A 14,868-nucleotide genomic window follows, 5' to 3' on the forward strand; every position below is an offset into this window, starting at 1 on the left:
GCATCAACAACATTACAAAATTTAAATTTGGCTTTCAGTGTCCGTGCTTATGACTGCGCAGCGCACTCATATGTCGCTACATACACCACCAAGATGCTGGTCTGCTATTGGTCAGCGTCAGCAACTGAAAATAAGTGTAATTACCTAAAAGCGCCTGTAGATGGAGACGAAACAACACTAATACAGCCATGCCCCTAAGGTCATGACAGTTGTTTTTGTCGCAAAACCAGGAAAATACCATAAAGAGGGGATGAAACAAACTCAGTATTCCACGTCGCAACATGAACATAACATAAACCAGGAACGCTGTAACATGGGGTCCACTGTAATTGCCCGGCACAATCCCAAGCCGAACCAAATTATAATTGGAAGTCCGTCAATTTTTTTTTACTGTTGCTTCGTCACATTATACACAATTTTGCTGGTCCGCCTCCGTGCTTATGACTGCGCAGCACACTCATATGTCACTACATACACCACCAAGATGCTCGTCTGCTATTGGTCAGCGTCAGCAACTGAAAATAAGTGTAATTACCTAAAAACGCCTGTAAATGTTGACAAAATAACACTAATACAGCCAAGCTCCCAGGGTCATGACAGTTGTTTTTGTCGCAAAATCAGGAAAATATCATAAAGAGGGGATGAAAATAACTCAGTATTCCACGTCGCAACATGAACATAATATAAACCATGGACACTGTAACACCGGGGTCCACTGTAATTGCCCGGCACTATCCCAAGCCGAACCAAATTATAATTGGCAGTCTGTCATGTTTTCTTACCGTTGCTTCGTCACCTTATACACAATTTTGCTGGTCCGTACCAAGAATAATGTTATCACATTTTTTTTTTTTTAACTGCTGGATATTCTGAAGCGAGTGTGGGCTGGAAATCTTTTCTATTTCCTAGTAGCTTGTGGCTGGAAACACCTGCACCGACATTAATCAATGGACTTTCTTTTGATGGCTTGGAGTGGGACGCTGGAGGGAAACATCCCGCGGTGTATTACGCCGTTGCCCTGTTGGCACTCTGGCATTCCACAAGCTGTTCCAAAAGCCATTTGAAGTGAAGCGCAAGGGGTTTTAACAAGCACCCGACACAAGTGTGAATGGCCTCCTCGGGCTCTCTCGCTCTATTTGGCTGATGAAATGGCTTAGCCCCTCTGTTGAACATCTCACTATTCTGGCCTAAGTGTTTGAAGAGGAGTGTTCGCGCCACGCTCAAAAAAAGGTAATTCAGCCGCAAGCGCAATTTAAAACCGACACTTTGCCGTTTATTTCTTTATTGTGACGGAAAATGTTCGGCGGTCAAGCTTCCGTTTGGACGATTCTCAGAATCACAGTAAAAACGCAGCCGTTTCGCTCATCGGGCTCGCAAATTGCGGCAAACTCGTGTTTAAAATGGGGCGTCGATGCCATCTACTGGTGATTGGGTGTCAGTAAAGTTGTTTCTAAATTTAAAGTGAAAGTATACTCATCAGTGGCAGTGATTGCATGTGCTATTTAGCGCTTAGGTTATAGTGGCTTTAAACTATCGCAGATTTTCATTCATGACCATAAGATTGCAGGTGTAACCTTACCAGTTTTATTGGTATAATTCATCTACTTTTAGACCGTACCAGTGAAAAAATATACTTTATACTTTATACTAAAAATATACTCAAACTATTATCACTTGTTTTTATTTTGTTTTGCTCACCATAAAGTTCCTGGACTCGAAACATTAGCATTGGAACATTGAGCTAGCACTGTGCTAGCATATCTAAAATCAACACAGTGTGTTTTTTTTTTTGAATGGATATAGTTTTTGTTCGTCCTTCTCCCTGTCCTCTTATTATTTAATTTCCACGACGATACGGACTCCAAACTATTATCACTTGTTTTTATTTTGTTTTGCTCACCATAAAGTTTCTGAACTCAAAACATTGGAACATTGAGCTAGCACTGTGCTAGCATATGTAAAATCAACACACTGATTTTTTTTGTTTTATGGATATAGTTTTTGTTCATCCATCTCCCTGTCCTCTTATTTTATTTCCACGATGATACGGACCCCAAACTATTATCACTTGTTTTTGTTTTGTTTTGCTGACCATAAAGTTCATGAACTCGAAACATTAGCATTGGAACATTGAGCTAGCACTGTGCTAGCATATGTAAAATCAACACACTGATTTTTTGGGTTTTTTATGGATATAGTTTTTGTTCATCCATCTCCCTGTCCTCTTATTATTTAATTTCCACGATGATACGGACCCCAAACTATTATGACTTGTTTTTATTTTGTTTTGCTGACCATAAAGTTTCTGAACTCGAAACATTAGCATTGGAACATTGAGCTAGCACTGTGCTAGCATATGTAAAATCAACACACTGATTTTTTTGTTTTATGGTTATAGTTTTTGTTCATCCATCTCTCTGTCCTCTTATTATTTAATTTCCACTATGATACGGACCCCAAACTATTATGACTTGTTTTTATTTTGTTTTGCTGACCATAAAGTTTCTGAACTCGAAACATTAGCATTGGAACATTGAGCTAGCACTGTGCTAGCATATGTAAAATCAACACACTGATTTTTTTGTTTTATGATTATAGTTTTTGTTCATCCATCTCTCTGTCCTCTTATTATTTAATTTCCACTATGATACGGACCCCAAACTATTATCACTTGTTTTTATTTTGTTTTGCTGACCATAAAGTTCCTGAACTCGAAACATTAGCATTGGAACATTGAGCTAGCACTGTGCTAGGATATGTAAAATCAACACACTGATTTTTATTTTTTATGGATATAGTTTTTGTTCATCCATCTCTTTGTCCTCTTATTATTTAATTTCCACGATGATACGGACCCCAAACTATTATCACTTGTTTTTGTTTTGTTTTGCTGACCATAAAGTTCCTGAACTCGAAACATTTTCATTGGAACTTTGAGCTAGCACTGCGCTAGCATACCTAAAATCAACACAGTGTGTTTTTTTTGAATAGATATAGTTTTTGCTCATCCTTCTCCCTGTCCTCTTATTATTTAATTTCCACGGCGATACGGACCTCCGACTATTATTGGCGCTGCCGGGTTGAGCCCTGCTTCAAACACACTTCCTGCCATGTGATTGAGGAGCCTCATAAAGCAGCCCCCCCGCCACCACCACCACCACACCCCCACCCCCTTCAGTTCTTGGGAATGATGCCTCCATCTCGGCAGGAGAGCGGAGGGCGTAACTCACTTTACAATATCAAATAATCACCGCTTGTGATTCTTGTCTCCCGGCTCGCTTAGCGGGGGCATCATTTTATGGCTTTTAAAAGCATAGGTGAGCGCGGAGGGGAGCGACTCGGACCGACGTGTCCGGGGCGGGGGGGGTCGGAACTTTGCCTTCCGGCTTGTGGGGCCATAATGAGTGTTATCAAGCAAGCGCCAGAAGACAGGTAATGGCGGCGCGATTTACGAGGGGCCTTGCGGGATGACCCTAAACGGAAGCGGCCATAGCTCAGCGCAGACAGCGCTAAGGCTAAGGAAAGACTTAGATGGCAGCATTGTGATTAAATAGACTGCTGATTTTATGGTCGCTGGCACCAACAAGCTAGTCAGTGTTTATCAGGGCGGGTATAAATTACAAACGCCGGAACGCTGATTACTCTTCTCAAGGTGGGCTCCGCAGGGGAACAGTGTGACGGGAGGAACCCTGAAATATAATAGCTTTACTTTTCTAATATAACATGAGTCAGGGCAGGGCCGTGGCAGTCTTTGAAAAAAAAAGTCCTCAAAAAAGCGCACATAATTATCACTCAAGTAATATTTTGACCATTTTTGGGTTATTTACTTCATCATCAATCTCGCAGTATTTTAGCCGAGAGATGGCACACACCTGGTAGTATGATAACTAAGGGGTTGTGCCGTGTTGAACTTTGATATGCTGTCATCATCTGGGTGAAATTTCAGCTCCCTAGTCTCTTCTTTCAATGCTTGAAATGCTTCCCTTGATGTGAAATGCCTTTAATGTAAATCAGTGGTTCTCAAAAGTGGTACGGGTATCCCTAAGGTACTTGAAGGAACTTCGGGGGTACTCGAGATTTTAAATAAACAAACCTTTAAACCCTTTAAAATAATTATTTCAGTGAATTAAATGTTTCAGGAAAGTATAAGTTCATAACACAAATTATATGTCCAGTAGGTTATTCAATTTAATTATTTATAAAACCCAAATCCTCCCCCACACTAGAATGCTTCGACCTAACTTGTCACATGCCACCTCTCGTTACCTGTCAACTTAATGATTTATTTTTATGCACACATCTCTTTAATGATCTCAAAACAAGACACTTTAAGTCAAATATTTTGGAATATTTTGATCAAATATTTGTTTATAATGATTTATTTTTGAGAACTGGTCAGACACATTATTTTGATTATTTTTTGTGGACAAATATTTATTAATAATTAAATTAATGATTCATTCTACTACGGTAATCCCAAAAGATTATGTTTTAAATTTAATTTTAATCTCAATGCTTTCCCTTTGATGTAAAAACCAAAGGATTGCAAAAAATTCATCAGAAGAGTTGGGATTGGCGAGGACCGATAGATACCAAGTAATGGGCCCATACCTGTCCTTATTTCACGATATCAGGACACATGATGGCCAGATCTGAGCAAAGCGTCGCTTTTACAGACCCATCGTTGACGAAACGCCAACCTCCGGCGAGCCCTCGCTCACTTTCGGTCAGAAGTTTATGATCTGAAGCCTCGTAAAGATACACGGACTGGGAAGGACCATCTGCACAGACCCCAATCGACAGATATAAGCAGTTTCACTCAGTGCTCAGCTGGTGAATTTTTTTTCAAAACATCAAAAGTGCAGAAATGCTCGGAAGGCAAAATAGCAACGTTTGCACCACAGCAGATTCGAATATCAGCCGTTCTTTTCATGCAGTTTTACGATCGCAAACTTGGTATTACAATTTAGAAGGACAGAAAATTGCCATCAATTTTATGAAATTTTAAGGAAAATATTGAAATAACTAGGTTTTACTTTTAAGTATCAAAAGTAGTAGCGGTTTTGGTCCTGATGAGTACTCAGGATTTGAGTATTCGTAATGGTATCGGTATTAAAAAGTGGTATCAAATGTACCTAATTTGTGGTCGGAAACCGTATATTATATAACGGTGCTCCGTTTGTAATATTTAATTTCTGTAATTTTCCCATTAAAAAAAAAGGTAGAAATTTTACAAATCTTTTCTGATCCATCATTCATCATTTGTCAGCGCAAAACGGGCATTCGTCAGTGGCGGACCAATGGACAGTCCGCCGATTCTGTACCAAACTTTCACCGTAGGCGGTAAATAGAATTGGAATTTGGAAAATCGGGCTTTTGTGACAGCCCATTAAACACTGCTGCCAATGAAGAATTTTTCCTTGAGATGAAGAATAAAAACGACGCGTCGGCTCAATTTTTTTCAGCAATTTGCAGTTTGCATTAGTGCCCCGCTGAAGGCGTAAAAAACTAATTGGCACCTCAGACACCCAGTTTCACCAGTTAACACATTCAGCAAAACAAGAACCACCAAAAAAAAAAAGTCTGAGAATCCAGGCATGAAAATGAACAGCAAATGGGGCTTTTTCAGTTGGCGCCACCATGTTTACGAGATTACAGTATTTTTAGAGACAAACTCCTTTGACGGCATTTCATAGGATCTTCACCAAATTTCAAACAGTTGAGCTAGATCAAGTAAATCAAGAGTAAGAGTTTTAGTTTGAAAGTAGTTCTTAACACGTCAGTCCAGTCCACCATTTTTTTTTAAATTAAAAAATTATTTTATATATATATATATATATATATATATATATATATATATATATATATATATATATATATACACATATATACTTTTTTTCCCAGTAATTATACAATATTAATCAAAATGTTAAATGGAACATGATTCGAAGGTTTTAATTTTATAATAAATAATTAAAAAATAAGTACTAAATGTTCAGACAAAAGCAATGTAAACTGATTTTAAACTCTAGTTTTAATATAAACTCAACATTCATAGCTTGTGCATTACTTGCTAAAATGAAAAGTTACGGAGTTAGTAACTGTTGTAAACACAAAACCTGGATTTTACGATGAAGCTAATTTCGAATATTACAATAACAATTCAATTCATTGCCCCGATCTACTTTCACGTTCAAAACTTTTGCCTGTTTGTCTTTCTAGTCGAGCCGGCATCAACACCCGCGCCGCACGCAATATTTGCGACGGGCTGGCCAATGTCCACAAACATGCTTTGCGCAGATAACATTGGTGACGAGGACCACTTGAACAAAGTCGATGTTCTCAAACATCAGCGGCCACGGCGCCTCTCCTCCCTTTTAATTGGCTCTGAAGTGACGAGCGAAGTTTGCGAGAGGCCGCCTGACGCCCGGCGTTCATCATCACACTTGAAGAACAATTTGACTGGGCGGCGGTTTGATGAAGCGACCGCAGACGCATTACTCACAGCACAACAACAAATGGAGGGATTGTGTCAACAACGTTTAGGATATTCATTATCCTTTAGTCCCCAGATGAAGCGCTAACACAGAGGAGCGGAGCTGATTGAGTGCACTCCTTTGACTTTTGTTTCCAACTTTTCGGGAAAATCACACGTACAGCAACTATCTGGGATGCGTCATTCGAAACGTGAACTCAAACATGCTGATGGTTCTCAAATGGGGGGGGCGTGAAGGCACTTATGAGACTTTAACAAGGTCAACAGAGCGGTTTTCTTTTCAAATTGAGAGCAAATTAACTCATTCAGTGCCTTTTAAAATAGTAATAACAATAAATTATAAAATTCTGGTCAAATACGTTTTTTTTTTTTTATGAAGAGCTTACACACTAGACTAATGCTTACCTAATATGTCAATGTAGTGCTAACTGTGACCATTGGATGGCAGTGTTTCCACACTTATAACACAGCTATTACCTACGTCGATTCGAACTGAAGAATGGAAGTCAATTTTTCATATGTGAGACTTTAACAAGGTCATTGGTGCTGTTTTCTTTTCAACTTGAGAGCAAATTAACTCATCCAGTGCCATGGACTACAATTGTCATCTTTTAAAATAGTAATAACAATAATAAATAATACAATTCAGTTCAAATACGTTTGTTTTATGAAGAGCTTACAACCTTGACTAATGCTTACCTATAATATATGTCAATGTAGTGCGAACTGTGACCATTGGATGGCAGTGTTTCCACACTTATAACACAGCTATTACCTACGTCGATTCGAACTGAAGAATGGAAGTCAATTTTTCATATGTGAGACTTTAACAAGGTCATTGGTGCTGTTTTCTTTTCAACTTGAGAGCAAATTAACTCATCCAGTGCCATGGACTACAATTGTCATCTTTTAAAATAGTAATAACAATAATAAATAATACAATTCAGTTCAAATACGTTTGTTTTATGAAGAGCTTACAACCTTGACTAATGCTTACCTATAATATATGTCAATGTAGTGCGAACTGTGACCATTGGATGGCAGTGTTTCCACACTTATAACACAGCTATTACCTACTTCGATTTGAACTGAAGAATGGAAGTCAATCTTTCATATGTGAGACTTTAACAAGGTTTAACAGAGCTGTTTTCTTTTCAACTTGAGAGCAAATTAACTCATTCAGTGCCATGGACTACAATTCTCATCTTTTAAAACAATAATAAATAATACAATTCAGTTCAAATACGTTTTTTTTTATGAAGAGCTTACACACTAGACTAAGTAGTATATGATATCAGTTTTCTTTTTTTTTCTGAAAAAATAAATGTAATGAAAGTGTTAATCCCATTAGATTGCATCAAGTCGATCTAATCGCATTTGATCTTTGCCCTTCCTGGACCCAGAGGGCATCATGCATTCTTTCTTTGATTGCGGGGCATTTTTTGAAGGCGTGTTTTAAAATTCCAGCACACTCCTCGCCGCCAACACGAGAACCTCCAGCGAGAGCAAGATTCATGACACGGGCTGATCCCGCATCAATCATCCATCGAGCGGAATACGACGACAACGGAAAAAAATCGCGGCAACACTGGCATGGATCATACTTGGAGCACTTTGTCATTGTCATATTGCAGGAACCAGGTAGAGGTTGAGGTGCGGTACGGACGGCCAAGCAGGCAGGTCTGCCCCTGATTTACAAGAACGCCAACTTCAAATTCCAAGGATGTTTGCTTCAAAATAAAAACAATGGAAATATGGAACCATTTTGATTTCACTAGAACACATTAACCAAATTCAGACTCTGGATTCTGACTGATAAAATTTCCCTGTAAAGCGTTAGGCACGTAGCACGTATATATATATATATATATATATATATATATATATATATATATATATATATAGGTACAGAGTTCAAATCCATTTGTCTCCAGTCTTCCTCTGTGGAGTTTGCATGTTCTCCCCGAGCCCACAAGGGTTATCGCTGGGCACTTGGGCTTCCTTCCACATTCCAAAATATGCATGGCAGGTGTATAGAATATATTTAATGGTCCTTAGGCGCGATTGGGCGCGTGATTGGTCGTTCGTTTCTGTGTGCCCTGCAATTGGCTGGCAACCAGTTCAGGGTGTTCCTAAAGCCTACTGGGATAGGCACCAGCAAGCCTGCGCGACCCTTGTGAGGATAAGCGGCTGCAGGAAAAATAGAAAAAAAAAATTAAATATATATATATATATATATATATATATATATATATATATATATATATTGGGGAATGCAGAATATGGATTTTGTTTTTTTAAGTCAACTAACATGAAAGAAGGAATAACTTGACAAGTGCGACATCGACGAGCGCAGCCAAATTGTGATTTCAAACCAGATGCGACCTTGTCAAGTTGCTTTCTGCTTCACGGTCCTAAAGTTTGCACTCACAGCAGGAGGGGGAAAAAAAAAAAATTGGCCTTTTGATCCGCTCCCGCAAGTTTCCCCCGCCGTAAACATTGTGCTCTCTTCTCGGAAAACACATGCGTCTGCCAGTCAGCCGGATGCCTGGCGGTGGCCTCTTGTACGGGATCAGAGGCGCGCTCATCAGGTGGGAGGACTCCTTCCACGCCAGACGTCTTTGTAGCGGAGCCGAGTGGAACTCTCTCCGCGAGTCGGCTCTCAACTTCGCTGACAGCTCGCCGGCTTCGCCCCCCCCCCCATTTGTCACGCTCCGCCGAGCGGGACGGGATCCGGGAGGAGAAGGTCGGATGCGGCCGGCGGATGACTCAGGTGCGAGCTCCGACGGAGTCGGGCCTCCGTGCTAATACGCTTTGATTAACGTACGCTCCAGTGCATTTGAAAGCGGACAACATTAGGGAGTTGGCAAATAAAAGCGGAATTTGGATAGGGGACGCCATTTGAAATTTGGACACTGGTGCAGGTGAAGACAGATGAAAGAGGAACAAAAACACTTCAATGGGCACACCTGCACAAGCCCTCGTGACAAAGTAGCGAGCATGTGCGCATATTTCCGATAACGGACGACTTAAGGGGTGATTTCCGGGTGTCCTGATTCAATATTGATATCAGATACCGGTCAAATATCAGCAAAAGAAAAAAAATTGTCAAATAGTTTTTGACAGTAAATCCGTTCTTCAACCCATCTATTCCCGCTTATCCTCAGTAGGGTCACAGGCTTGCTGGTGCCTATCCCAGCGGTCAACGGGCAGTAAGCGATGGACACCCTGAACTGATCGCCAACCAATTGCAGGGCACACATGAACACACAAACAACCATCCACTCACCCAATGTGGAGTGCACGCGAAACCCGAGCAGGCACTGGGAGAACGTGCAAACTCTACAAAGTGAGGCCGAAGCGAGATGGAATTCAACTTAGGACTCGCGTCAACTTATGAACGCTACACACAAAAGTGGTTCGGGTGAATTTAACGAATCTCCACTTGGTAGGAGGTTTCAGAGACCTTTTTTTCGTGTGTGTTTGTTTGTGTGTGTGTGTGTGTGTGTGTGGGGGGGGGGGGGGGGGGGCTATAGAAGAGTGAAAACTGGAGTTTGCAAGAACCCTGACTACAAGCAGGAACAACTTATAAATCATCGGATACGCCTTGTCCAAATATGGAAAAAAATCTTTTACTAAGATTTTCTGAAATTATTGCTGGTATCACATCTCTTGTTTTGTAGTTTTTTTCTTGATGGATTTGATGGATTCCAAAGATAATAGAAAGAAAGATAGAAAGAAAGAAAGAAAGGAAAAATAAATATGAAAGCAAAAATGCCAGAAAAGAAAAATGAGGAAAAGAAAATGAAAGCAAAAATAAAGAAGCAAGGAAGGAAAAATATAAAAAAAAGAAAGAAAGGTGAAAAAAAGGAAAAATAAAGGAGATAAAATAGAAAACAAATAAAAAAAGGAAGAAAGAGAATGCGAGAAAGGAAAGAAAATGGAAAAGGAAATCAAGCAAAAGAAAAGCAAGGAAAGGTAGAAAGAAAGAATCAAAGAAGGAATGAATCAAAAAAGGAAAGGAACAAATCAAAGAAAAAAGAGGAACAATTCAAAGAAGGAAAGAAAGAATCAAAGAAGTAAAGAAAGAAAGAAGGAATCAAAAATGCAAAGAAGGAAAGAAGAAAGACAGAAAGAAAGAAGCAAAGTATCAAAGAAGGAAAGAAAGAATCAACAAAGGAAAGAAGGAATGAATAAAGAAGGAAAGAAGGAAAGAAAGAATCAAAGAAGGAAAGAAGGAAACAAAAAAGAAAGAAAGAAAGAAAGAAGAAAGAAAGAAAAAAACGAACGAAGAAAGAAAGAAAAAGAAACAAACAAAAGCAACAGAGAAAAAACAAAAAGAAAAACCAAAGAAAAAACAAAGAAACAAAGAAGAAAATGAAAAAAGAATAGGAAGAAAACAAAGGAAAAAGAAAGCAAACCAAGAACAGCAATCTACTATCAACCAACAGATTTTTATAGAAAACAACAAAAAACAAAACAAAAAAAAAACAACGCCGACATTTATTAAAATGCAGACTATCGGCCTATCCTAAACGAGAAACCTTCATCTTGAGGACATCCTTTCGGCTCTCCGCTTTCACCTCCATCTGCAATGAGCTTGACGACGATAGCATCTGGCTAGGCCAAGACGCTATCGAGGCGACAACATGCGCCGTAAGACCCCGCCAGCCGGCCAGCATCCCTCCAACATCCGAGCGCGTTGGAACCCCCACACAGAGTCGCCGGGCCGAAACAAAACAAGCCGACGTGATCTGATAATCCGGAAACGCATTTCCGAGATAACGCGCCACCTAAGCTGCGCCCAGCAACCTTTATGGCGCCGAAAAGAAAATAAATACAAGCAATATCTCTCCATCATCCAAACGGGTTTGCTATCGGGGCCGCGCAACTCCCAACAATCCCCCAAAAATGTGCCAGCTCAGGGACAAACTTTGAAGAAATACGACGCCGTTACCATTCGCACGGAAAGGCTTTTAAAATTCGACACGAGCGCGCACTTTGACGCTTTTTCTCCGTCCGACACAAGAGGCCGCAAGCGTAAAAGTCGCCGCTCTTCGGCCAGGTTTTGGGGGATTAGCCCAAAAGTGGCTCCTCCGCCAATTGCACGCTGACGCGGGGCCAACGTTATCGCCGGCGATAAGATGTCTTTTACAGCGGCTGGACAAATTGTAAAAAGCAGTAAGGCGCTCATCAAAGTGAGCCCGCTTGCCGATTCTCCGTTCGTTAAACAGTATCGCCGTTTTGCGAGAGGTACGCTGGACCGATAAAAACCGAGGGTGCGTTTAAGTCAGCGAACAAAGAATTTTAAGAGAACTGGGGGTTCGGGACCGGGACCTCAATCAAGAACACGTTAGGAATCACTGGAATCATTTTGCATATGTTTAGTTTAGCCCTCAGTGCACATGCGGATTAGCTATCAGCTAACTATTTAGCTAACTTTGGAATCATGGGCTAGCTTGCGCTGTGTGACTCAATGTACAAATCGCAATTATCTACCATGTATTTTTGCACATTTTTACCCATATGGAAACTAGCAGCAATCGGGATTGAATCATTTCGTTAGCTTCAAAAAAATTTGGACTTGCCTGCTAGCTTCCACGGCAACCGAGGGACGTGGCATGTTCAGTTGGCCATCGCAATTATCTACAAAGTATTTTTGCACGTTTTCATCTCGAGTAGCGACTCGTATTCAGTCAGTTTATTAGCTATCAGCTAACTATTTAGCTAACTTTGGATTCATGTGCTAGCATGCGCTGTGATGCAATATGTCACTGCAGTGAACGGGAGACTCAATGTGAATTACAAATTGTAATTATCTACAATGTATGGTTGCACATTTTTACCTATATGGAAACTAGCAACAATCGGGATTGAATCATTTAGTTAGCTTCAGCAAAATTTGGACTTGCCTGCTAGCTTCCACGGCAACTGAGAGACGTAGCTTGTTCAGTTAGCCATCGCAATTATCTACGAAGTATTTTTGAGCATTTTCACCTCTAGCAGCGACTGGTATTGAGTCAGCAGCTAACTAACTAACTTTGGGTTCATGTGCTAGCTTGCGCTGTGATGCAATATGTCACTGCAGTGAGCGGGAGACTCAAAGTGAATTACAGATCATAGTTATCTACAATGTATTTTTGCCCATTTTTACCTATATTAAAACTAGCAGCAATCGGGATTGAATCATTTCATTAGCTTTCAACAAAATTTTGACTTGCCTGCTAGCTTCCACGGCAACCGAGGGACGTAGCATGTTCAGTTAGCCATCACAATAATCAACAAAGTATTTTTGCACATTTTCACCTCTAGCAGTGACTGGAATTGAGTCAGCTGCTAACAAGCTAACTTTGGATTCATGTGCTAGCTTGCGCTGTGATGCAATATGTCACTGCTGTGAGCGGAAGACTCAATGTGAATTACAGATCGTAATTATCTACGATGTATTTTTGCACATTTTTACCTTTTTATGAAAACTAGCAACAATCGGGATTAGGTCATTTCGTTAGCTTTCAGCAAAATTTGGACTTGTCTGCTAGCTTCCACAGCGATGCATTGCGTCACCGGGGCAACCGTGAGACGTAGCATGTTCAGCTAGCCATCGTAATTATCTACGAAGTATTTTTGAACATTTTCACCTCTAGCAGCGACTGGTATTGCATCAGTTCATTAGCTATTAGCTACCTATTAACTTTGGATTCGCGTGTTAGCTTCCACAACGATGTTTTGTTTTTTGAGCAACTGGGGTCGCGTTCAGAATTGCATAACAACATAAAAACATCCCGCAACAGTTGGCAGAACCAGAAAAAAGCAAACCCGAGTCAGAACTCGCGATTTCTAACGTCAGATCCAAACCACAAGCTACCACCATGTTGAACTTGAACGTAAACATTGACAGCCATAACAGCCGCCATCGTGTAATAAACACATGTGTAGTTCTTGAAGTTTTCCACCCAAGTAATATTCGCACTTCTAATTAGGCACCGAGGGAGGTGAGGAGGCACCAAGATGACGCTTTGTACATTAATTTACTTGGACATTCCCTTCCCATTTAGTCAGAAGTCCACTGAGTCTTTACCAAGCATAAATGTCATCTGACAGTATAAATATGTATGACTCGCCGTGTCTTTGATAAATGACGATAAGGACACGCAACACCGCCGCCACATCCATTTGTGTATTTTTTTTTTGGGGGGGGGTATTATTTGAGGGGGGAGGGCCAATTAAGTTTCACCTCAGATGACTTGGGCTCTTTTGAAGTCATGCGAAGAAAGAGGATGAATGACAGGGCGTGAAGAAAAGGGAGCTTCGGTGCAAAACACCTGAGGGGATTTTGGAGGTCTCCGAGGTTACAGTCGCATTCCAGCGCCGCTCGTCGTCACTCGCAATTAGCCGAAACCTCGCACGCGCGCTTCCGAATCAACCGCAGTCAAACTTATTATGGGATGGATGCGCAAATGGATAAGGGGATCCGATCGGAATGGTGCAAATGTTAGCTAAAGAGAAATCAAATCCAAGTGTTAAACGAGTGCTAAACTTAATTAGCCATTTCCAGTTGTAAGTCAGTCGTATTTTCTCCGAAATGAATTTGTTAATGGAATTATTTTTTCATGTAAAATTAACTCTTTAACTCATAGTTTTTTTGACCATTTTTGGGTCATTTTCTTCCAAATCATTCTTAGAGAATTTTAGCCAAGGGATGTGCCATGATGAACTTTGACACATTGTAGCCAATTGTAGTTGTACAGTCCTTCTCCGTTCTCCTTATGCATGAGCAGAAATGAATGCCTTTTCTTCTTTGTTTATATTTTTTCACAAACGTCTATTAGGTGAATCTGACAATCTGGGTGAATTTTCAGCTCCCTAGTGTCTTTTTTAATGGTGTCTTTATATGTGAAATGCCTTTGATGTAAAGATCAGACAAAATACCGCACAGGGGTTCAAACTACACTTTTTCCATTTACTGTCGAATGAAAATTACGTCATGTGCCGAAAGCTCAGATGATGACCAATCACGGCTCAGCTCGTCACCCACAAAAAAAAAAAGGAAGAGCCGTGAAGCCTTGAAAATGCGACGTCATCTTCAGGCGACAGAAAGTGGAAAAATATTGTTGAAATGGATTTATTAGACATGAAAAATAATTTAGTCTATGAGTCCAAGGAGTTTAAGGACCAGATTTATTGTCAAAGTTGGCTAATGATCACTATTCCACAATTTATAATGTTTTATTTTTCTTTTCAAACGATTTCCTGTTTTACGCCGATTGGTCAGAGTACCACATGATTTGTTCCTGAGTAATGAATTGGTAGAGTTATCTCAAAACAATAAATCAAGCAGGTGCACCCATGAGAGCTTGGCTTTATTCGGAGAG

Source organism: Hippichthys cyanospilos, chromosome 6 (genome assembly GCF_059441005.1).
Source record: "Hippichthys cyanospilos isolate Australia breed blue-spotted pipefish chromosome 6, RoL_Hcya_1.0, whole genome shotgun sequence".
NCBI classification, from domain to species: Eukaryota; Metazoa; Chordata; class Actinopteri; order Syngnathiformes; family Syngnathidae; genus Hippichthys; species Hippichthys cyanospilos.